This window comes from Aquarana catesbeiana, linkage group LG03 (genome assembly GCF_042186555.1).
Source record: "Aquarana catesbeiana isolate 2022-GZ linkage group LG03, ASM4218655v1, whole genome shotgun sequence".
In the NCBI taxonomy this organism is placed as follows: domain Eukaryota; kingdom Metazoa; phylum Chordata; class Amphibia; order Anura; family Ranidae; genus Aquarana; species Aquarana catesbeiana.
In genome coordinates this window covers 649,851,178-649,876,572 of record NC_133326.1, presented here as the reverse complement: position 1 = coordinate 649,876,572, position 25,395 = coordinate 649,851,178, and the positions used below count along the sequence as shown (strand labels likewise).

The following is a 25,395-nucleotide window of genomic DNA, read 5'->3' as shown; positions in this document are numbered from 1 at the left end:
GCTAGGGAGTGCTGCACACAGCAGGTCTTTTATCTTCATGTATAGAATGCATGAAGGTAAAAAACCTTCAGCCTTTAGAACCACTTTAACAGCACAATGTATCCAGCTTGTATACACCTCTGTATATAGACCAGTCATTCACACCCCTCTACTGAGACATAATGAAAATATTTGTGTGGAACCGAACATTTTCCTTAAATTAAGAGTCCTTTGTTTTTTGGATTTGTGTTGGAAGTGACAATATATATGTAGCAAGGTCCCAGGCCTCCTTTAGTCTATTGAGAACCTCCAGAGCCAGGGACAGCTGACATCCTTCTGTATAGAGTGGGTTGCAAGGCATAGTGGGTATGATGTAAAGTAGATTCATGGGCGCCAGACACTTCTTGAATGCAAAGAGATTTATTTTCTCTTGAACAGATCAGTGGGAGAGAGGGTTTATGGTCAGGACACCCTTAGGAAGTTGCAATGTCAATTGTCAGACTCCGAGACTTCTACAGGTAGACAGCCATGCAGGGAAAGTCATCCAGCAAGACACCACATCTGCTTGTGTAGGAGAGCTGTCGCCTATGGCAACAGTCTTAGAACAGTTCCTAACACAGATTGTAACAAACTCCTTTACTTTTATAGAATCACTTGTAGATTCTCAGCCCACTGAGCTCCCAGTCTCTCTGACTAGACTTGCTGGTTCACTGCCACTGAATCCCGTGAGCTCTTCTAATCTTCTTACTTTAGTATCTTCCTCAAGCGCCACCCCCGCTACCCTGCTGGGTCCCTGGCTTGGCACTCCAGATACTCCTCAAGCGTCACCCCACTGACTGGGTTCCTGGCTTGGCACCTGCTGAAGTTTCCCGATTCTTCTCTGTCCCCGGTTGGTGAGAATACTGCTCTGGTACTTGCTTCAGCTACTCACTGTGGTCCCTGGTAACAAGGTAGTTGGTCCCTTAGTGGCGACAGCTTCCTTTCTACCTTTGACCACGACAGGTTCTCCGGCTGGCAGAACCGTCACTTCTGGTTGGACTGCAAGCCGCAATCTCAACCCTACGCTGCTCTCTTGCTTCTGGATAGGCCCTCAGACAGCCTAGCAGCCAGATGTTCCCGGAATAGGCCCAAACTCCGGCCTAGCAGCCCGGGCAATACAACACCAGACAGCTGTCCAGGTGGCACAGAACCCCAATCACCTAACTCCACCCAAATATATAGGTTCTCCCAGCAGGCCAAGGGGCCAAGAAAACCCCTGCCCCTTAGCTGAGACAACCCATATACTCCTAATCTGTCCTTGCATCGTCCTTGGAAAAAGAAGAAATGGCTGCACACCCAAAGGTTCCAAAATAGCGTACCTTTATTAAAAATCACCAGTATACACCAGGGACACCAGAGCTTTAGTCACGTAGACGCGTTTCACACATGCAACCTGTGCTTAATCATTACAATGACTACACTAAAAGCTGAAGCTTATATAAGACCGCCCCAACAATAAGTGTTCATTGGGTGGTTAGAATAAGCATCAGCTACACAACATGATCAGCAATTGCATATATCAACAAAAAAACGCTCTATCCTCCAAACAGTGAACTACACATACATTGTGCTCATAAGTTTACATACCCTGGCAGAATTTATGATTTCTTGGCCATTTTTCTGAGAATATGAATAACACAAAAACTTTTTTTTCACTCATGGTTAGTGTTTGGCTGAAGCCATTTATTATCAATCAACTGTGTTTACTATTTTTAAATTATAATGACAACAGAAAATACCCAAATGACCCCGATTTTGATCAGGGTCATTTGGGTAGTTTCTGTTGCCATAATGATTTAAAAAGAGTAAACACAGTTTATTGATAATAAATGGCTTCAGCCAAACACTAACCATGAGTGAAAGAAAAGTTTTTGTGTTATCATTCATATTCTCTGAAAAATGGCCAAGAAATCATAAATTCTGACAGGGTATTTAAACTTATGAGCACAACTGTATATAAAGAAAAGTGCAACATTAATACATATACATATGGATAAATACATGAATGCATTATTGAATGGAATAAAAATTATTAATTATTATTAAAGTTAATGAGTAATGCATAAACAAACCCACAAGGGCATAGTCTATCATATATCCAGTTTATCCATTTGTCACATCCAACATTGATATACAGTGCCTTGCAAAAGTATTCACCCCCTTGGCTTTTTACCTATTTTGTTACATTACAGCCTTTAGTTCAATGTTGTTTTAATCTGAATTATATGTGATGGATCAGAACACAATAGTCTAAGTTGGTGAAGTAAAATTAGAAAAATATATACATAAAACTATTTTTCAGAAATTAAAAACTGATAATTGGCATGTGCGTATGTATTCACCCCCTTTGTTGTGAAGCCCATAAAAAGCTCTGGTGCAACCAATTACCTTCAGAAGTCACATAATTAGTGAAATGATGTCCACCTGTGTGCAATCTAAGTGTCACATGATCTGTCATTACATATACACACCTTTTTGAAAGGCCCCAGAGGCTGCAACACCTAAGCAAAGAGGCACCACTAGCCAAACACTGCCATGAAGACCAAGGAACTCTCCAAACAAGTAAGGGACAATGTTGTTGAGAAGTACAAGTCAGGGTTAGGTTATAAAAAAATATCCAAATCTTTGATGGTCCCTAGGAGCACCATCAAATCTATCATAACCAAATGGAAAGAACATGGCACAACAGCAAACCTGCCAAGAGACAGCAGAGACCGGGCAAGGAGGGCATTAATCAGAGAGGCAGCACAGAGAGCTAAGGTAACCCTGGAGGAGCTGCAGAATTCCACAGCAGAGACTGGAGTATCTGTACATAGGACGACAATAAGCCGTACGCTCCATAGAGTTGGGCTTTATGGCAGAGTGACCAGAAGAAAGCCATTACTTTCAGCAAAAGACAAAATGGCACGTTTTGAGTTTGCGAAACGGCATGTGGGAGACTCCCAAAATGTATGGAGGAAGGTGCTCTGGTCTGATGAGACTAAAATTGAACTTTTTGTCCATCAAAGAAAACGCCATGTCTGGCGCAAACCCAACACATCACATCACCCAAAGAACACCATCCCCACAGTGAAACATGGTGGTGGCAGCATCATACTGTGGGGATGTTTTTCAGCAGCCGGGACTGGGAAACTGGTCAGAGTTGAGGGAAAGATGGATGGTGCTAAATACAGGGATATTCTTGAGCAAAACCTGTACCACTTTGTGTGTGATTTGAAGCTAGGATGGAGGTTCACCTTCTAGCAGGACAGTGACCCCAAAGACACTGCTATGGCAACACTTGAGTGGATTAAGGGGAAACATGTAAATGTGTTGGAATGGCCTAGTCAAAGCACAGACCTCAATCCACCAGAAAATCTGTGGTCAGACTTAAAGATTGCTGTTCACAAGCGCAAACCATCCAATGTGAAGGAGCTGGAGCAGTTTTGCAAGGAGGAATGGGCAAAAATCCCAGTGGTAAGATGTGGCAATCTCATAGAGACTTATCCAAAGTGACTTGGAGCTGTGATAGCCGCAAAAGGTGGCTCTACAAAGTATTGACCTTAGGAGGGGTGAATAGTTATGCACATTGACTTTTTCTGTTATTTTGTCCTATTTGTGGTTTGCTTCACAATAAAAAAATAAAAAAAACATCTTCAAAGTTGTGGGCATGTTCTGTAAATTATATGATGCAAATCCTCAAACAATCCATGTTAATTCCAGGTTGTGAGGCAACAAAACACGAAAAAATGCCAAGGGGGTGAATACTTTTGCAATGCACTGTATGTGCCAGCTCTATTGAGTCAGTGCAGTTCAAATCAACAACAGATATTTATCCTGTCAATTCTCGTATTACAGAAATGACAAAATTCCAGAAGGCCGTTGAATGTGATTTGACTGCATTGGTGCAACAAAACCTGAACGGTGATACTGCCTGGCATGATAACCCCACAAGTAGTGAACGTTTAGCTTTGAATGACTTAATTAGAGACGATACGATTATCGTTCGTAACTTGGATAAGGGGGGGGGGTCTTGTTGTAGTATTGAATAAACCACAATATAGACAGTTGTCTGACTGCTTCTTCTATAGGAAATTAGGTGCGGACCCCACCAAGAAGTATAGAATCATTATCTCTGAGTTGGTTCAAAAGGATGCAAGAATGGGTATCTTCAGTCAAAAAGAAGCCAGCTCCCTTATTCCGGACTGCCCTGTACTTCCCACCTTTTATCATCTGCCCAAAACGCATAAGGGGTTGGATCCCCTGCAAGGCAGGCCCATTATTGCAGGCATCAATTCTTTAAACGAACGGCTGGGCCGATGGTTGGACAAGCAGCTCCAGCCCCTGGTAGAACAGCTTCCTGGCTTCTTGAAGGATACAAATCATCTTCTCGTTATCATGAAAGATTTCATATGGGAGGATGATTTTTTACACCAGCTCTGCAGCTTGGAAATGATTATAAATGATTGTAAACAGGCTTGGGGTTTTCTTTTAAATATCATCCACTATGCACCAGCCGACATCTTAAACACAACCGCATTTACACATCATTGTGTCCATTATGATTCCAGTATATGAAATGAGTGACATGATTGTATTCCTTCTCGCTGACATATTGGAATGTGTAAATAAAGGGGGATCTACAGTCTGGTCCTATTTTTGTATATATGACACGGTGGTTACAGAGATAAGGAGAGTATATGGTGCCTAATAATAGCATTGCACTAAACACTGTGCAGACAAGAGACTGTTTGCTGTCTGTTTGGAGTCATACACAGTGGGGATGGAAAGTATTCAGACCCCCTTAAATTTTTCACTCTTGTTATATTGCAGCCATTTGCTAAAATCATTTAAGTTAATTTTTTTTTCCTCATTTCCTCAGACCCTTTGCTGTGACGCTCATATATTTAACTCTGATCATCCTTGAGATGATTCTACGCCTTCATTTGAGTCCAGCTGTGTTTGATTATACTGATTGGACTTGATTAGGAAAGCCGCACACCTGTCTATACAAGACCTTACAGCTCACAGTGCATGTCAGAGCAAATGAGAATCATGAGGTCAAAGGAACTGCCTGAAGAGCTCAGAGACAGAATTGTGGCAAGGCACAGATCTGGCCAAGTTTACAAAAAATTTCTGCTGCACTTAAGGTTCCTAAGAGCACAGTGGCCTTCATAATCCTTAAATGGAAGACGTTTGGGATGACCAGAACCCTTCCTAGAGCTGGCCGTCCGGCCAAACTGAGCTATCGGAGGAGAAGAGCCTTGGTGAGAGAGGTAAAGAAGAACCCAAAGATCACTGTGGCTGAGCTCCAGAGATGCAGTCGGGAGATGGGAGAAAGTTGTAGAAAGTCAACCATCACTGCAGCCCTCCACCAGTCGGAGCTTTATGGCAGAGTGGCCCGACGGAAGCCTCTCCTCAGTGCAAGACACATGAAAGCCCGCATGGAGTTTGCTAAAAAAAACACCTGAAGGACTCCAAGATGGTGAGAAATAAGATTCTCTGATCTGATGAGAACAACATAGAACTTTTTGGCCTTAATTCTAAGCGGTAAATGTGGAGAAAACCAGGCACTGCTCATCACCTGTCCAATACAGTCCCAACAGTGAAGCATGGTGGTGGCAGCATCATGCTGTGGGGGTGTTTTTCAGCTGCAGGGACAGGACGACTGGTTTCAATCAAGAGAAAGATGAATGCGGCCAAGTACAGGGATATCTTGGACGAAAACCTTCTCCAGAGTGCTCAGGACCTCAGACTGGGCAGAAGGTTTACCTTCCAACAAGACAATGACCCTAAGCACACAGCTAAAATAATGAAGGAGTGGCTTCACAACAACTCCGTGACTGTTCTTGAATGGCCCAGCCAGAGTCCTGACTTAAACCCAATTGAGCATCTCTGGAGAGACCTAAAAATGGCTGTCCACCAACGTTTACCATCCAACCTGACAGAACTGGAGAGGATCTGCAAGGAGGAATGGCAGAGGATCCCCAAATCCAGGTGTGAAAAACTTGTTGCATCTTTCCCAAAAAGACTCATGGCTGTATTAGATCAAAAGGGTGCTTCTACTAAATACTGAGCAAAGGGTCTGAATACTTAGGACCATGTGATATTTCAGTTTTTCTTTTTTAATAAATCTGCAAAAATGTCAACAATTCTGTGTTTTTCTGTCAATATGGGGTGCTGTGTGTACAAACCCCTTCCCGCCGACCGTACGCAGATATGCGTACTCGGCTTTCCGGGGTTATACCGGGATGATGCCCGCAGCTGCAGGCATCATCCCGGTACCGTTGTTTACAGCGGGCGATCGGCTACCCATGTATAACAACCGATGCGGCTAAAAGCCGCTCGGCTGTTATACCGGAGGAGCGGGAGGGGACATCCCCCCCCCTCCCGCCGCTGTTACCGGGCCTCCCGTGCGATCGGGAGGCCCAGTGTCCGTTCGGCTGCCTTCGGCGGCTGGGGGCGGGCTGGAACGAAGCTGCGAGCGGCTTCGTTCCAGTCTTCTTGTTGTAAACGCGGAAGCGACGTCATGACGTCACTTCCCGTTTACTCGGCTGCCAATGGCGCCGAATTTAAAAAAGTACACAGTATTCAGAATCGCCGTTTTCGGCGATCTGAATACTTTGAAGTGTAAAGGAGGGATGGGGGGTCTTTTAGACCCCCCATCCCTGCATAAAGAGTACCTGTCACCACCTATTACTGTCACAAGGGATGTTTACATTGCTTGTGACAGCAATAAAAGTAAAAAAAAAAAAAAAAATTTTAAACACAATTTATAAAGTACAAAAATAAATAAAATAAAAAAAAAAAAAAAAAAAATTTTTTTAAAGTGCCCCTGTCCCCGCGAGCTCGCGCAGCGAAGAAAACGCATACGGAAGTCGCGCCCGCATATGTAAACGGTGTTCAAACCACACATGTGAGGTATCGCCGCGATCGTCAGAGCGAGAGCAATAATTCTAGCCCTAGACCTCCTCTGTAGCTCAAACCTGGTAACCGTAAAAAATTTTTAAAGCGTTGCCTATGGAAATTCATAGGTACCGTAGTTCGTCGTCATTCCACGAGTGCGTGCAATTATAAAGGGTGACATGTTTGGTATCTATTTACTCTGCGTAACATCATCTTTCACATTATACAAAAAAATTGGGGTAACTTTACTGTTTGGATTTTTTAAAATTCATGAAAGTGTCACTTTTCCAAAAATTTGCGTTTAAAACACCGCTGCACAAATACCGTGTGATAAAAAATATTGTAACAATTGCCATTTTATTCTCTAGATTCTCTGCTAAAAAAATATATATAATGTTTGGGGGTTCTAAGTAATTTTCTAGCAAAAAATTAGGATTTTAACTTGTAAACACCAAATTTCAAAAATAGGCTTAGTCATGAAAGGGTTAATGAGGAAAAAAATGAACTTAAATGATGTTAGAAAATGGCTGCAATATAACAAAGAGTGAAAAATTTAAGGGGGGTCTGAATACTTTCTGTCCCCACGGTAATAACAGAAGATAAAGAGTATAATTCAGAAAAAAAATGATAAATTATGACGTTCAAAATCTATGCATGCCACAGAATTCGACCTTCTTATGTTCATGTATATTCAATGGGGAGAAAGGTACCCATAAAGGCTCTGTTCTCAGCTGCCGTACTCAACTCAAGAGAATAAATAAACTACAATGGTGCCGCGCTGCCAATACATGTAACAACTATATCTCACCGGCTGCTTTATTAGGAACATCTGTTCAATTGCTTGGTAACACAAATTGCTAATCAGCCAATCACATGGCAGCAACTCAGTGCATTTAGGCATCTAGACGTGGCGAAGACGACTTGCTGAAGTTCAAACCAAGCATCAAAATGGGGAACAAAGGAGATTTATGGAAGTGACTTTGAACGGGGCATGGTTGTTGCTGCCAGACGAGTATTTCAAAAACTGCTGATCTACTGGGATTTTCACACACAACCATCTCTCGGGTTTACAGAAAATGGTACAAAACAGAGAAAATATCCAGTGAGCGGAAGTTGTGTGGAAGAAAACGCCTTGTTGATGTCAGAGGAAAATGGGGAGACTGGTTCCAAATGATAGAAAGGCAACAGTAACTCAAATAACCACTCGTCACAACCAAGGTATGCAGAATACCATCTCTGCATGCACAACCCATCAAACCTTGAAGCAGATGGGCTACAGCAACAGAAGACCACACCAGGTGCCATTCCTGTTAGCTAAGAACAGGAAACTGAGGCTACAATTCGCACAGGCTCACCAAAATTGGACAATAGAAGGCTGGAAAGACGTTGGCTGGTCTGATGGGTCTCGATTTCAGCTGCGACATTCAGATGGTCGGGTCAGAATTTGGTGTAAACAACATGAAAGTATGGATCCATTCTGCCTTCTATCAATGGTTCAGGCTGGTGGTGGTGTAATGGTGTGGAGGATAACTTCTTGGCACACTTTGGGCCCCTTAGTACCGATTGAGCATCATTTAAACACCACGGCCTACCTGAGTATTGTTGACCATGTCCATCCCTTTATGACTACAGTGTACTCATCTTCTGATGACTCCTTCCAGCAGGATAATGCACCATGTCACAAAGATCAAATCATCTATCACATAAAATCCCAATAAAATACATTTACGTTTTGGGTTGTAACATGAAAAAAATGTGGAAAATGTCAAGGGGTATGAATACTTTTTCAAGGCACCGTATGTGAAAGTAGCCCCTCAATTACAGTGCTACAGCAATCATTAAACATAAAAGGGATGAACGCTCTCCTATGGTGCTCTACTCAGTTATATAATCATGTAAGTGCTGAAATAAGGTCCAACTATCGTGATTATTGGATTATTCTCTTCTTGGTCAACTGTGTAACCGTAACTCCAGCGCTGCACTCCAATCACACATGCTCCACCTCAGTGGAAGTCGTTTCCTTACCTTGAATAGATGACCTACATCTCACAGGTTATAATGGGCCTTGGAACACTTCCAGGGGGATACCCAATAGGTCAGATGTCACTTTCGCCTTTTTGGACACTTCACGGCTGCAAAAGGGGTGTGTTCCCCTTTAAGGGGTCAGGGTCCTGCTTGCACACTATGATAAGCTCATGGATATGCAAAAGAAGTATGTTTCAAACCGCTGTGTATTTATTAAAAATTGCACTTACATAAAATTAAAATCCAACTCGCGCAGAATCAGGATACTGCAATACACTATCGGTGGTCCTCTGGTGGTTTCCGTACGTGAGTCATAGGGTGGAGCTAGGTGACGTCATAACGTATGAAATCCGGAAGTGGAACAAGGTGTTCTCTGATTGGGCAAGGTGACATCATCCATGCATCCTTTCCACCCCATCCAATCAGGAAACAGCTTGTATTCATTGAAAAAAAATAAAAATACAAGGCATTCTGTGAATGGTGGCGGTGCCAAATGAATGACCCCTTGTGTTTAGTGTACAAAGAGGAAGCACCCAGAAGATCACGGCTCTCATTGCATGGAGTGCAGACTACGGCAGTGATTTTCAGAATCCCCAGCAGCCTTATATCAGAGATGGATACTAACACTGAGCCAAGATCAGCAAATGTAGGTTTGCAAAAAAGAAAATTCCTGGAGTTCCACTTCAAAAATCTCCATGTTCTTGTTCTAGCAGTGGTCTCCAAACTGCGGCCTGGGGACCAGATGCGGCCCTTTGCTTGCGTTTATCCGGCCCTTTGGGTACTATTTAATCCACCTTTACCAACAATGGGGCATAAATCCCACCACTGACACCAATGAAGGGGCCACGTTTCCTCCCAATGACACCAACGATGGGGTAAAATTCCTCCCACTGACACCAATGATGGGGCACAATTCCTCTCAATGACACCAACAATGGGGCTCAATTCCTCCTAATGATACAAACAATGGGGCCCAAGGACATCAATGATGGGGCACAATTCCTCTCAATGACACCAACGATGGAACCCAATGACATCAACGATGGGGCACAATTCCTCTCAATGACACCAACAATGGAGCCCAATGACATCAACGATGGGGCACAATTCCTCTCAATGACACCAACAATGGAGCCCAATGACATCAACGATGGGGCACAATTCCCTCTCAATGACACCAACAATGGAGCCCAATGACATCAACGATGGGGCACAATTCCTCTCAATGACCCCAACAATGGAACCCAATGACATCAACGATGGGGCACAATTCCTCTCAATGACACCAACAATGGAACCCAATGACATCAACGATGGGGCACAATTCCCTCTCAATGACACCAACAATGGAGCCCAATGACATCAACGATGGGGCACAATTCCTCCCACTTACACCAAGCGCAATTACCCTCGCTGAAACAAACAATGGGGCATTATTTTTTCCCGCTGACATCGGGACATTTTCTACTCCTAATGGCCACAATCCGGCCCTCCTAAAGTCTGAAGGACAGTAAACTGGACCTTTGTTTAGAAGATTTGGTGACCCCTGTGTTATGGAAATGAATCTAAATATGACCGGAATAGGTAGCAGTGTATGACCACCCTGCCCAGTACACTCTCTAATCTAACAGACCTGGTCAGACACACGCCCCTTCTTTTCCTCAACACTACAAGTCAGGAGGCTTGTACTAAGGCAGGGGTATCAAACATGATTTCATTGAGTGCCACATCAGCATTATGGTTGCCCTCAAATGGATGGTTGTATCTGTAAGACTAGACCACCCCCTCCTACATCAGATGTCAAGAGCCCCCCACCCTCCCTTACATAGAGAAAGAAAGTCTGACATGCTCCCTGACATGAAACACCTCCATCCCCATACTGCACGGAGAAACAAAAATTCACCCAGGGGACTTTGAATGAAGTGTCCATGATGATCACAGGTAAATAAGATATGAGGGTATAAAAAAAGTAACAAAGTTTATTATAATCAATATCATCCAGTACAAGGAGGATCATGAACATAAGTGACAAATTCATAAGAACAGCAGCATAACATAATAATCCTAAAAAACATAGCCATAATGACATAGTATCAAAGTATCAAGAATACAGATATACATGATACATCCCTAACCCGACGCGTTTCGCAAGCTCTCCTCGCTTCATCAGGGGCTTATGTGTATATCTGATGTCTGTAACAACAAATAAAGAGCATATTGGAGTATAGGTTATGATTGGACAGGAGCATGAAGCCAGAACTAGTGATCCCATACTTGTCAGACGGTTGGCTCCAGGGGCTGACCCCAAGCAAGGGTCAGCGGAAAAACATCCGCTCACAGTGTACATCACAGTGTACCCCCTTACCTTGTCCTGCTGCCGAGAAGAAGGTAGGGACGGATCTGGGAAGTGGAAAGTGCACGGTCTGGAGGTGGACCACAGGAAGACTGGAATCAGCTGCAGGATCTGGAGGAGGAGTTCTGACCTCCTCTCTGCTGCCGACTGCTGAAACAAGGTGGGGGTGGAGAGGAGGGGGTGCCGCAGCTGAAGGGGAGGTGCAAGGGTCACATAAATTGGCCTGGTGGGCTGGATTCGGCCCACGGGCCTGGACACGTGTACTAAGGGGTATGACTGTTACTCAGCTATACCAGCATAAAGCACTGGAGTGTGAAGGCATGAATCACATTTATAATATGAGAAAAAGCTATTTTCAGGGATTTCCAAGCAAAAATCCGTTCCTTACCTTATAGTAGTACAATACATTAAAGACTAAAAAAATGGAAAATGTCAATAGAGCTGAGTCTGGTGTTTACAACTTGTTGATTCTGCCAGTAGTTTAGCTATTTTTCCACTTCTAGTAACAGACCAAGCTGCCCAGCAAAAGTGGCAAACCATATAACACTGCAAACAATGGTCAGCTTTTATTCAAATGGCTTAAATTTTTTTACGAACTTAAAAAAAGAAAAAAACATGGCTGCTCAAAAAGTTTTAGCTGGAGATGGGCTTTCATTTGTGTGTCTTTTATTTAAAGTGTATGTTTAGCTTTACAGAAAGGCACACTATGCTGTCCCATATGGCTATAGCAGCAAAGTGTGCTAAACCTACCTACAAGCCAGGGCTCCCTTTCAGTGGTATTAAAGATTAAGCTTTTTTAAAAAAAGAAAAAAAAAAAACCAAACATGTCATACTTACGCAGCTCTGTGTAATGGTTTTGCACAGAGCAGCCCCAATCCTTCTCTTCTCGGGTCCCCCACTGGCGCTCCCGGCTCCTCCCCCTTGACCACTGCACCCAATAGCAAGCTGCTTGCTATTGGGTTACTGGTGCATGCTCGCTCCCGAGCTTTGCTCTATGCGTCCGTAAGACACATAGAGCTGCAGCTCTGCCCCGCCCCTTTTTCTCTATTCATTGGCTCACTGGCTGTGATTGACAGCAGTGGGAGCCAATGTCTCCTGCTGCTGTTTCAGCCAATGAGGAGAGGGAACCCAGGTACAGTACTGTATATATGCTTTAGATACAGTGTACTGTAGTACAAATCTGCAAAGTCACATTACCATAATCTAGCTCTGTAATGGTTATGATGGTGCCGTGCTAGTGGAAACTGGGAGCTTGCGAGAGAAATGTAGTTCACTTGCCCATCCATCCAATACGTTTCAACATACTGGAGTTGGAATAGCTTTCACGTGATTTTTAATTCTGCCCACCCAGTCCTGAAATTTGCAATTACCTGTCTGACAACACAGCTAGGCTGGTGACCTGACTTTTCTCTGCTGAAGTTAAGCATTATAGTCTGGTCACCTCCCTACCGCCACCCGATGACTGGAAAGTGAAAGAGCAGCAGAATACTGATGAGCCTTCCCTCTGCTCTCTCCTTCTGTGGGCATGTTTCTTGTCTGCAAATATGTATCTATTATGTTTGATTGGCTCATAGTTCTGATCCTCCTTCTCCCAGTCTGACTGCAGCTGTACCAGGATAAATACTAGCGCTAATAAGGACAAATACTAGCCTATAGTAGTTGCATTTAAATTTGCATATAATTATGTTTTTAAAATATACATACCAGCACTGGATGGTGTTCCTTTATGTTTGTCTTTATCTATCTTGATAAATCAGTTTTAATTTTTTGATTTCTGTAGCATCTATGCTGACAGGCACAATAATGGTGAAGTACTCCGTGATAACCAGCACACGTAATTCATGGAGTAACAGTGAGGGGACACAAAGCGTTCCGTAGATGGTAGGGGGGGACTGCTAATTCTTGTTCACAATTGACTGATTGTATAATACGGAGAAAGACCTTTTTTATAAGCACACTTTTTATAATATTTCCTATTTATGCAGAAATGAAATGTGGAAATTATGGTAAGTGTGCCATGCCCTAGAAATCTGCAGAGGAGATAACGAAGACTGGGAGAGGAGGGGAAAAGAAGGCGTCTGGGTCAGAGATGTTCCAGTTTGCAGCAGTTCAGGCAGAAAAATTCCATCCATTTTGTTTGTGAAATAACCGGAGATGAGAAAGAGCAGTCAGGCAGAGTGTGTGAGAAAAGGGCACTTTCTATAAATACACTTCTCATTCTATCTCAGATGAGCTGTGCTGCAAGATACTCCATCATGGAATAGCAAGGCGGTGTAGAGGATGGAGGACAGTCATATACTGTAGTAGTGAATATGAAGATATTATGTTGATAGTAGAGGGGCACAGAGGGTAGAGGATGGAGAACAGTCATATAGTAGTGAATATGGAGATGTTATGGGAACATTAGAGGAGTGTAGAGGATGGAGGACAGCCATATAGTAGTGAAAATGGAGATATAGGAATAGTAGATGGGTGCAGCTATATAGTTGTGAATACAGAGATATTACTAGAATTGTAGAGGAGTGTACAGGATGGAGGAACATCATATAGGAGTGAATATGGAGATATTACTGGAATAGTAGAGGGGTGCAGAGTGTAGAGCAGGGATATGCAATTAGTGGACCTCCAGCTGTTGCAAAACTACAAGTCCCATCATGCCTCTGCCTCTGGGTGTCATGCTTGTGGCTGTCAGAGTCTTGCTATGCCTCATGGGATTTGTAGTTCTGCAACAGCTGGAGGTCCGCTAATTGCATATCCCTGGTGTAGAGGATGGAGGACAGTCATATAGTAGTGAATATGGAGATATTACTGAAACAGTAGAGGGGTGCAGAGTGTAAAAGATGAATAACAGTCATATAGTAGTTAATATAGAGATATTACTGGAATGGTAGTGGGGGGCAGAGTGTAAAGGATGGAGGACAGATACATAGTAATGTCTCTGGAGGTATTGCAGGAATGGTAGAGGGGGCAGAGTGTAGAGGATAGAGGAAAGCTGTAAAGTAATGAATATGGAGATATTATGACAATATAAGAGGAGTGTAGAGGATAGGGACAATCATCCAGTATTGAATACGGAGATATTACTGGAATAGTAGAGGGTGCAGAATGTACAGTATGGAGGACAGCAATAAAGTAGTGAATATGGAGATATTACTGGAATAGTAGCGGGGTACAGAGTGTAGAGGATGGAGGACAGCGATAAAGTAGTGAATATGGAGATATTACTGGAATAGTAAAGGGGTACAGAGTGTAGAGGATGGAGGACAGCAATAAAGTAGTGAATATGGAGATATTACTGGAATAGTAGCAGGGTACAGAGTGTAGAAGATGGAGGACAGCGATAAAGTAGTGAATATGGAGATATTACTGGAATAGTAGCGGGGTACAGAGTGTAGAGCATGGAGGACAGCGATAAAGTAGTGAATATAGAGATATTACTGGAATAGTAGAGGGTGCAGAGTGTAGAGCATGGAGGACAGCGATAAAGTAGTGAATATAGAGATATTACTGGAATAGTAGAGGGTGCAGAGTGTAGAGGATGGAGGACAGCGATAAAGTAGTGAATATAGAGATATTACTGGAATAGTGGAGGGTGCAGAGTGTAGAGGATGGAGGACAGCCATATAGTAGTGATAATGGAGATATTGTGGGAATAATAGAGAGGTGTAGAGTGTAGAGGATGGGGGACAGTCCTATAGTAGTGAATATGGAGATATTACTGAAACAGTAGAGGGGTGCAGAGTGTAAAAGATGGAGAACAGTCATATAGTAGTTAATATATAGATATTACTGGAATGGTAGTGGGGTGCAGAGTGTAAAGGATGGAGGACAGATACATAGTAATGTCTCTGGAGGTATTGCAGGAATGGTAGAGGGGGGAAAGTGTAGAGGATAAAGGAAAGCTGTAAAGTAATGAATATGGAGATATTAGGACAATATAAGAGGAGTGTAGAGGATAGGGACAATCATCCAGTATTGAATACGGAGATATTACTGGAATAGTAGAGGGGTGTAGAATGTAGAGGATGGAGAACTGTCGTATAGTAGTCAATATGGAGATATTATTGGAATAGTAGAGGGGTGCAGAATGTACAGTATGGAGGACAGCAATAAAGTAGTGAATATGGAGATATTACTGGAATAGTAGCGGGGTACAGAGTGTAGAGGATGGAGGACAGCGATAAAGTAGTGAATATGGAGATATTACTGGAATAGTAGAGGGGTACAGAGTGTAGAGGATGGAGGACAGCAATAAAGTAGTGAATATGGAGATATTACTGGAATAGTAGCGGGGTAAAGAGTGTAGAGGATGGAGGACAGCGATAAAGTAGTGAATATAGAGATATTACTGGAATAGTAGCGGGGTACAGAGTGTAGAGGATGGAGGACAGCGATAAAGTGGTGAATATGGAGATATTACTGGAATAGTAGAGGGGTACAGAGTGTAGAGCATGGAGGACAGCAATAAAGTAGTGAATATGGAGATATTACTGGAATAGTAGCGGGGTACAGAGTGTAGAGCATGGAGGACAGCGATAAAGTAGTGAATATAGAGATATTACTGGAATAGTAGAGGGTGCAGAGTGTAGAGGATGGAGGACAGCCATATAGTAGTGATAATGGAGATATTGTGGGAATAATAGAGAGGTGTAGAGTGTAGAGGATGGGGGACAGTCCTATAGTAGTGAATATGGAGATATTACTGAAACAGTAGAGGGGTGCAGAGGGTAAAAGATGGAGAACAGTCATATAGTAGTTAATATAGAGATATTACTGGAATGGTAGTGGGGTGCAGAGTGTAAAGGATGGAGGACAGATACATAGTAATGTCTCTGGAGGTATTGCAGGAATGGTAGAGGGGGGAAAGTGTAGAGGATAGAGGAAAGCTGTAAAGTAATGAATATGGAGATATTAGGACAATATAAGAGGAGTGTAGAGGATAGGGACAATCATCCAGTATTGAATACGGAGATATTACTGGAATAGTAGAGGGGTGCAGAGTGTAGAGGATGGAGAACAGTCATATAGTAGTCAATATGGAGATATTATTGGAATAGTAGAGGGGTGCAGAATGTACAGTATGGAGGACAGCAATAAAGTAGTGAATATCCACTTTAAGACCAGCCTCGTTTTGGATCTTAGGTGTTTACATGTTTAAAACAGGTTTTTCTGCTAGAAAATTACTTAGAACCCCCAAACATTATATATGGTTTTTCTTCTAACACCCTAGAGAATACAATGGCGGTCATTGCAATACTTTTTTTTGCACCGTATTTGCGCAGCGGTCTTATAAGCGCACTTTTTTTGGAAAAAATTCACTTTTTTGAATAAAAAAAAATAAAACAACAGTAAAGTTATCCCAATTTTTTTTTATATTGTGAAATATAATGTTACGCCGAGTAAATTGATACCCAACATGTCATGCTTGAAAATTGCGCCCGCTCGTGGAATGGCGTCAAACTTTTACCCTCAAAAATCTCCATAGGCGACGTTTAAAAAATTCTACAGGTTGCATATTTTGCGCTACAGAGGAGGTCTAGGGCTAGAATTATTGCTCTAGCTCTACTGGTCGCGGCGATACCTCACATGTGTGGTTTGACCACCGTTTTCATATGCGGGCGCTACTCGCGTATGCGTTCGCTTCTGCGCGCAAGCTCGTCGGGACAGGGGGGTTTTTAAATTTTTTTTTTTATTTTTATTATTTATTTTACAATATTTTATTTATTTTTACACTTTAAAAAAAAAAAAAAAAATTGTGTCACTTTTATTTCTATTACAAGGAATGTAAACATCCCTTGTAATAGAAAAAAGCATGGCAGGACCTCTTAAATATGAGATCTGGGGTCAAAAAGACCTCAGATCTCATATTTACACTAAAATGCAATAAAAAAAAAAAAAAAAAAAAAAAAAGTCATTTAGAAAAATGACATTTGAAAAAATATGCCTTTAAGAGGCGTGGACGGAAGTGACGTTTTGACGTCGCTTCCGCCCAGCAGTGTCATGGAGACGAGTGAGCGCGATCTTGGCCTCACTCATCTCTATACACACCACGGCAGAGGACGCGATCGCCTCCGCCGCTACCGACGGCTCCGGTAAGCGGCGGAGGGCACCGGATCGCGGCGGGAGGGGGGGGGCCCCTCTCCCGCCACCGATAAAAGTGATCTTGCGGCGAATCCGCCGCAGGGACCACTTTTATCTGAAAGCCGGCCGCCGCACGAAAACGGGGATACCGGGGTTATGGCAGCTAGCTGCTGCCATAACAACGATATCCCCGTTCAAACTTAGGACGTATATAGTCGTGCGGCGGTCGGGAAGTGGATATGGAGATATTACTGGAATAGTAGCGGGGTACAGAGTGTAGAGGATGGAGGACAGCGATAAAGTAGTGAATATGGTGATATTACTGGAATAGTAGCGGGGTACAGAGTGTAGAGCATGGAGGACAGCGATAAAGTAGTGAATATAGAGATATTACTGGAATAGTAGAGGGTGCAGAGTGTAGAGCATGGAGGACAGCAATAAAGTAGTGAATATGGAGATATTACTGGAATAGTAGCGGGGTACAGAGTGTAGAGGATGGAGGACAGCGATAAAGTAGTGAATATAGAGATATTACTGGAATAGTGGAGGGTGCAGAGTGTAGAGGATGGTGGAAAGCCATATAGTAGTGATAATGGAGATATTGTGGGAATAATAGAGAGGTGTAGAGTGTAGAGGATGGGGGACAGTCCTATAGTATTGAATATGGAGATATTACTGGAATGGTAGTGGTGTGCAGAGTGTAGAGGATGGAGGACAGATACATAATAATGTCTCTGGAGATATTGCAGAAATAGTAGCAGGGGGAGAGTGTAGAGGATAGAGGACAGTCATATATTAGTGAATACAGAGATATTAGTGGAATAGTAGAGGGGTGCAGAATGTAGATGATGGACAACCGTAAAGTAATGAATATGGAGATATTATGACAATATTAGAGGAGTGTAGAGGATGGGGTACAATCATATAGTATTAAATATGGAGATATTACTGGAATAGTAGAGAGGTATAGAGTGTAGAGGATGGAGGACAGTCATATGGTAGTGAAAATGGAGATATTACTGGAACAGTAGAGGGGTGCAGAGTGTAGAGGATGGAGGACAATCATATAGTATTGAATATAGAGATATTATTGGAATGGTAGAGGGGTGTGGAATGTAGAGGATGGAACATAGTCATAACGTAGTTAATACAGAGATATTACTGTAACAGTAGAGGGGTGTCGAGGATGGAGGACAGCCATACAGTAGTAGATATGGAGATATTATGGGAATAGTAGAGAGGTACAGAGTGTAGAGGATGGGGGACAGTCCTGTAGTATTGAATATGGAGATATTAATGGAATGGTAGTGGTGTGCAGAGTGTAGAGGATGGAGGACAGATACATAGTAATGTCTCTGGAGATATTGCAGGAATAGTAGAAGGGGGAGAGTGTAGAGGATAGAGGACAGTCATATAGTAGTGAATACAGAGATATTAGTGGAGGGTGAAGAATGTAGATGATCAAGGACAACCATAAAGTAATGAATATGGAGATATTATGACAATATTAGAGTGTAGAGGATGGGGTACAATCCATCTGGTATTAACCACTTCAATACAGGGCACTTGGACACCTTCCTGCCCAGACCAATTTTCAGCTTTCAGTGCTGTCGCAGTTTGAATGACAATTGCGTGGTCATACAACACTGTACTCAAACTAAATTTTTATCGTTTTGTTCCCATAAATAGAGCTTTCTTTTGGTGGTATTTGATCACCTCTGCGGTTTTTATTGTTTGCGAAACAAATAAAAAAAGACCGAAAATTTTGAAAAAAATAAAAGTTTTGCTTTTGTTTCTGTTAAAAAATTTCGTAAATAAGTAAGTTTTCTCTTTCACTGATGGGCACTGATAAGGCGGCACTGACAGGCGCTGATAAGGCAGTCCCGATGAGGTGGCACCAATGAGCGGGCACTGACAATGGGCACTGATATGCGGCACTGATGGGCACTGGTAGGCGGCACTGATGGGTGGCACTGATATGCAGCACTGATGGGCATTGATAGACGGCACTAATGGACACTCATGGGTGGCACTGGGTGACACTGGTGGGCACTGATAGGCGACACTGATGGGCACTGAAAGGCTGCAAAGATGGGTTCTTATGGGTGGCCCTGATGGGCACTGATAGGCAGCACTTCTGGGCACTGATGGGCACTGATAGGCGGCACTGATGGGCACTGATACGTGGAACTGATGGGCACTGATACACGGCACTGATAGGCATCCCTGGTGGCAATGGCAGTGGTAGGCATTGGAGTGGGCACTGATTGGCAGCTGCCTGGGCATTGATTGGCAGCTGCCTGGGCACTGATTGGTATTTCCCTGGGGGTCTAGGGGGCACACCTGGTGGTCCAGTGTGGATAGTTTCCCTGGTGGTCCTGGGCGGCTTCCCTGGTGGTCCTGGGTAGGATCCGAGGGGGGGCTGTGCTGATAAATAATCAGCACAGACCCCCCCTGTCAGGAGAGCAGCTGATCAGCTCTCCTCTACTCTCGTCTGTCAGACGCAAGTGAGGAAAAGCCGATCACCGGCTCTTCCTATTTACATCGTGATCAGCCGTGATTGGACAGAGCTGATCACGTGGTAAAGCGTCTCCGTCAGAGACTCTTTACCTAGATCGGTGTTGCGGGGTGTCAGACTGACACCCCGCAACAACGATCGCCGTGATGCCCAGTCAGGATATTGGAATCACTTTGCCGCCGTCATTCTGCTATATGGCGGGCGGCAAGTGGTTAAATATGGAGATATTACTGGAATAGTAGAGGTGTGTGTCAGAAACCATGAATCAGACTGAGACAGAATTACAGTTAAATCACACTTGTTTAATAATAATTAAAAAAAAAGGTAAACAGAGTAAACGTAGTCAAAACATAGCCAGAGTTCAGGAACCAGAACGGATAGTCAGACAAGCCAAAACGTCAGGGAGCCAGAGATGAGCGTAGAAGAACAGCAAGCAGGATCTGGAGCCAGAAGGAATGTCAGCCAAGCAAGTCTTTAACAGGAACACAGGAGAGCGTCTCTAGAGATGTGACCAAGGCGATGGCAGAGATCATCTGGACTGGATGGCTTAAGTAGGAAGGACTGACGAGCAGGATATCAGTCACTGTGGAGAGATAGGAGCTGGCAATTAGCCGACAACTGAGCGGCCAGCTTTGAGAAGGAAGGGTTGAGCCCAGCCCTGACAGTGTGCAGAGCGTAGAGGATGGATGGCAGTCATATGGTAGTGAAAATGGAGATATTACTGGAACAGTAGAGGGTGTAGAGTTTGGAGGACAGCCATATAGTAGTGAATATGGAGATGTTACTGGAATAGTAGAGGGATGCAGAGTGTAGAGGGTGGAGGCCAGTCATATAGTAGTATTTAGTAGTAAATAGTAAAAGGGTGCAAAGTGTAGACGATTGAGAACAGTCATACAATAATGTATAAGGGGCTTGATAGTAGAGGAGTGCAGTGTGTACACTCGGATAGATGAAAGATATACACTGATCAGCCATAAATTTATGACCACCCATGTAATATTGAGTAGGTCCCCCCTTTTCCCGCCAAAACAGTCCTGACAAGTGGAACCATGGAGATATTACTAGAAAAGCACAGTATGGAGGGCAGATAAACAGTAGTATCTATGGTGGTATTATGGGAAAAATAGAAGGAAGCAGCGTGTGTAGAGAATGTAGAACAGTCATTTAATAGTGTTTATGGACACATTATGGGAATAGTAGAGGGTTGAAGAGTGTGGGTTCTAGAGAATGGAGGACGATCACATAGCATTGTATATGGAGATATTACTAGAATAGCAGAGGATGGAGGTAAGATATATAGTAGTATCTATTGAAGTATTATGAGAATAGTGCAGGGGTGAGGAGTGTAGAGGCTAGAGGACAGATATATAGTATTATCTATGGTTGTATTATGGGAATAGTAGAAGGTAGCAGAGTGTGTAGAGGATGGAGGACAGATATATAGTATTATCTATCGATGTATTATGGGATTAGTAGAAGGTAGCAGAGTGTGTAGAGGATGGAGGACAGATATATAGTATTATCTATCGATGTATTATGGGATTAGTAGAAGGTAGCAGAGTGTGTAGAGGATGGAGGACAGATATATAGTATTATCTATCGATGTATTATGGGAATAGTAGAAGGTAGCAGAGTGTGTAGAGGATGGAGGATAGATATATAGTATTATCTATGGAGGTATTATGGGAATGGTAGAAGGTAGCAGAGTGTGTAGAGGATGGAGAACAGATATATAGTATTATCTATGGAGGTATTATGGGAATAGTAGAAGGTAGCAGAGTGTAGAGGATGGAGGACAGATATTTAGTATTATCTATGGAGGTATTGAGGGAATAGTAGAAGGTAGCAGAGTGTAGAGGATGGAGGACAGATATATAGTAGTGTATATAGACATATTATGAGAATAGTAGAGGGGTGCAGAGTGTAAGCTCTGGAGGATGAAGGACAATCATATAGTATTGTACAGGGGGGTATTACTGGAAAAGTAGAGGATGGAGGACCGATTTATAGTAATATCTACAGAGGTATTATGGGAATAATGGAGGGGAGAAGAATGTAGAGGATACAGTCATATAGAAGTGTAAATTAAGTATTTCTAGAATGGAAGAGGGACATAGAGGATGAAAGAGAGATATATAATAGTGTATATGGAGGTATTTTGGGAAGAGTAGAGGGTTGTACAATGCAAAAGATGGAGGACAGCCATACAATAGTGTTTGTGTGTTCATGATTTAACTACAATTGCTTGAGCAGTAGATGATGTGTAGAATGGGTGAGCAAACAACATCATATTATTAGAAAATGCTATTCATATAATTTACAAGTCAGAACATGTAGTGTTCCCACTTCTATAATATAGTCACACCACTGTTATATTTAGGAGCCGAGCGAAGTCTAAGGATGTATTAGAAAATAAGCCCCAGCACACTTTCATCCATATTATGTGCATAATTAATTTCTAAATGATAATCTGAATAACTTCTACGGCAATGTTATACTCTTAATACATTTTTGTGTACTTTTTTGATTTTCTGGTTTTGGGAGAACTGATAATATTGCAGTTTTTCTGAATATGGCAATGGTATGATGTAAGTTACTATTTTAGTTATAACAGCCTATGTGTGCATGGACACATAGGGGTTGATTTACTAAAGGCAACAAAACAGTGCACTTTGCAGAGTGCAGTTGCCCTCTGCAAGTGCAATTGCTCCAGAGCTTAGTAAATGAGGTAAGGCTTCAATTTGCAAAGAGTACCCAATCCCGTGCAAGTAAAATGAAAAAATCAGCATTTTTGCTTGCACATGATTGGATGATATTAGTCAGCAGAGCTTCTGCTCATTTACCAAGCTCTGGAGCAACTGCTCTTGAAGAGGGCAACTGCACTTTGCAAAGTTCACAGTCTTTTTCCCTTTAGTAAATCAACCCCATAGGATAACACGCTGGAGAGTTTATTGACTGTAGAAAAAAACGTCTGAAGCCAAAAACAGCAGCTGTAAATATGTCCAAAAACGTCCAGTGTGCATGAGGCCTAATATTATACAGTTACACGGAGCAGGAAAGTTCCATCCTTAGTCGTTTAGAGTACCGTAGTTTAGAATAATACTGAATATTGTTTGCTGACTGCTTGAATTAAGTTTCCCAGATCTGCATACTGATCTGTTGCTTTATTAAATAGGGATCATAAAGGCCGTCATACATCAGCCCCCAGAGAACCTACCCTGGTCTCTTTAAAGGGTGGTAGGGGGGCCTTTGGTTCCAGCTGTACATGAAGGGGGATTGTTGTGGCTCGGAGCTAGTAAACAGAGAGCCTGCTGTCATTGCGATCTGGAAAACCTCTGTGACAGGGATAGGCAAGACACAATAAGTGTGTGTCTCAGGGAGCAGAACAGCATGAAGAACGCCTGGGGGTGGATGAGGGGGAGAGAGGAGGACAGGAAAGAAATAAAAACGGAGGATGAAATAAAAATGAAGAGAAAGAAGGATGAAGAGCAAAAGACAGTAGAGAATAAGAGATGGGAGCTGCAGAGAGGAACGAGATAGAAGGAAAGAGAATATAAAACATAAAAACAAAAAAACATAAACGCAAACTACTCACTAGGGGTAGAACATTTGGAGGAATCAAGGATGGAGAAAGATCTGGGGGTCCTTGTACAAAGACAGACTTAGCAATAGCATGCAATGCCAAGCTGCAGCTTGCAAAGCCAGCAAACTATTAGCATGCATAAAACAGGAAATTTACTCCACAGACAAAACTTTAATCCTGCCACTTTATAAAACTCTGGTTAGGCCACATCTGGAGTATTCCATCCAGTTCTGGTCACAAGTCCTCAGGAAGGATGTGCTGGAGCTGGAGAGAGTCCAGAAAAGGGCAACAAAATTAATAAGGGGACTGGAGGACTTCAATTACGAGGAACGATTACGGGCACTAGATTTGTTCTCCCTGGAGAAGAGACGCTCCCCCCCAAAAAAAAAAAAAAAAAAATCACACCCACCAAAATCCCCCCACATCCATTATTTTATATCATGATAATTAAAACTAAGATTATATTGATCAGGAAGTCAGATTTTGCACTAAACACAAAAGTATGAATCTAGGTTAAGGGCCAGTTCATACCAGGATCACATGGAAAAACACACGCTTTCCCATGGGAGCATTTTGACAGTCCGTTTATTTGAATGGGCTGAAAAAAGTAACAGACTGCAGAAAAAGTAGTGTTTGCACTACTTTTAAAAACACACTGCACCAAACCTCAAAGTACTATGGTACCATGCGATTTTGTGCCTGTAAACACACTGCATTTGGGATCTGCATTTGGGGTGCCATTAACAATACATTGGCACCCACATGCAGCAGATCGCAAGGGCAATGTGTTCACCTGCTGCGAGGGAAACGCACACACACAGGGCACCTTAGCCGCACCGACTGTGCGCTGCTGTGAACTGGCCCTCAATCAACCTGGTATAATAGGGAGCCCCCCCAGATCCCCACACATGACATTTGCATGACATTTACAGTCAACGTTACAATACATCCCCCATGCTGCCCATCGATCTCCATGGCCACATGCAGTCTCCCCCCTGGGAAGGAAGAGAGGACAGCGTGCATGGACCGGGACTCACCTGTGACATGCAGACGGTCTGGCCGGGGCGATCGCACTCTGGCTTGCCTGGCTGGCTCTAATAATGTGGTGCAGGCGCGGGCGTCCCTGTTGTCTGTCCACGCCACTGTCCACTAAGTTCCGGTCATGATGCTGTGGTGGCTGTGGCTCTGCCTCCTTCCCTCACTTGCCCTCCCTAAAGCCTGACTGTAGCCCGTGCGGGTGGCAATCCCAGCTGAGCAATGCGGTCCCTCGCCTGGCCGGGTGGGTGAGTGGGGTGGTCAATCTCCGAAGCCCAGAGGGGGCTCTTCAATTAGGCAAAATGAACCCAACGGAATCCATGGTAGGGCCGACCCTGCCTACACACTTTGAACTGGATGGACTATTGTCTTTATTCAACCATACCAACCATGTAACTAAGAATAGAGGAACATGGAACAAGAAATATGAAGAGTAGATAATGAAGGATGGTGGAAAAGAGACAAGCTGAAAAAAGTATGAAATCAATTAAAACAGGAGAGGTGCAAGAGAAAGCTAAAGAGAAATGAACCAGCCAATACTAGTGAACAAGGGGAGCCAGGACAGGAAAGTGATGGGAAAAGAGAGAGCTGGGGATAGGAGAAGGACTGAGGAGACAGGAGGACAGCAAAGCAAAAAGAGAGGAAAAGACATGAGTATAGAGAGAGAAGGGTGCAGGCAGAAGAGAAAAAGAGGGTGTCAGGAATCAATAGCAAGGATGACCAGATCTGCGTGGCTACACTTAGAAACTGGGATCAGTCTACAAATAGTAAAGTAAATGTATTAATAATAAAAGAAAATACAACCACACACCAGCATCGAGAAACAAGAAAACATGAAGATACAAGTGAACAACAACCATATAACCAAAATACCTAAGTAACAGGAAGCCTAACTAT

At 43.1% G+C, this 25,395-nt stretch overlaps 1 protein-coding gene across 1 annotated transcript in view; it reads left to right on the top strand.

Annotated features, from left to right (window-relative positions):
• Window positions 1–25,395, top strand: part of KANK2 (KN motif and ankyrin repeat domains 2) — a 148,654-nt gene that overhangs the window by 86,326 nt on the left and 36,933 nt on the right. The gene's annotated exons all lie outside the window — the stretch shown is intronic.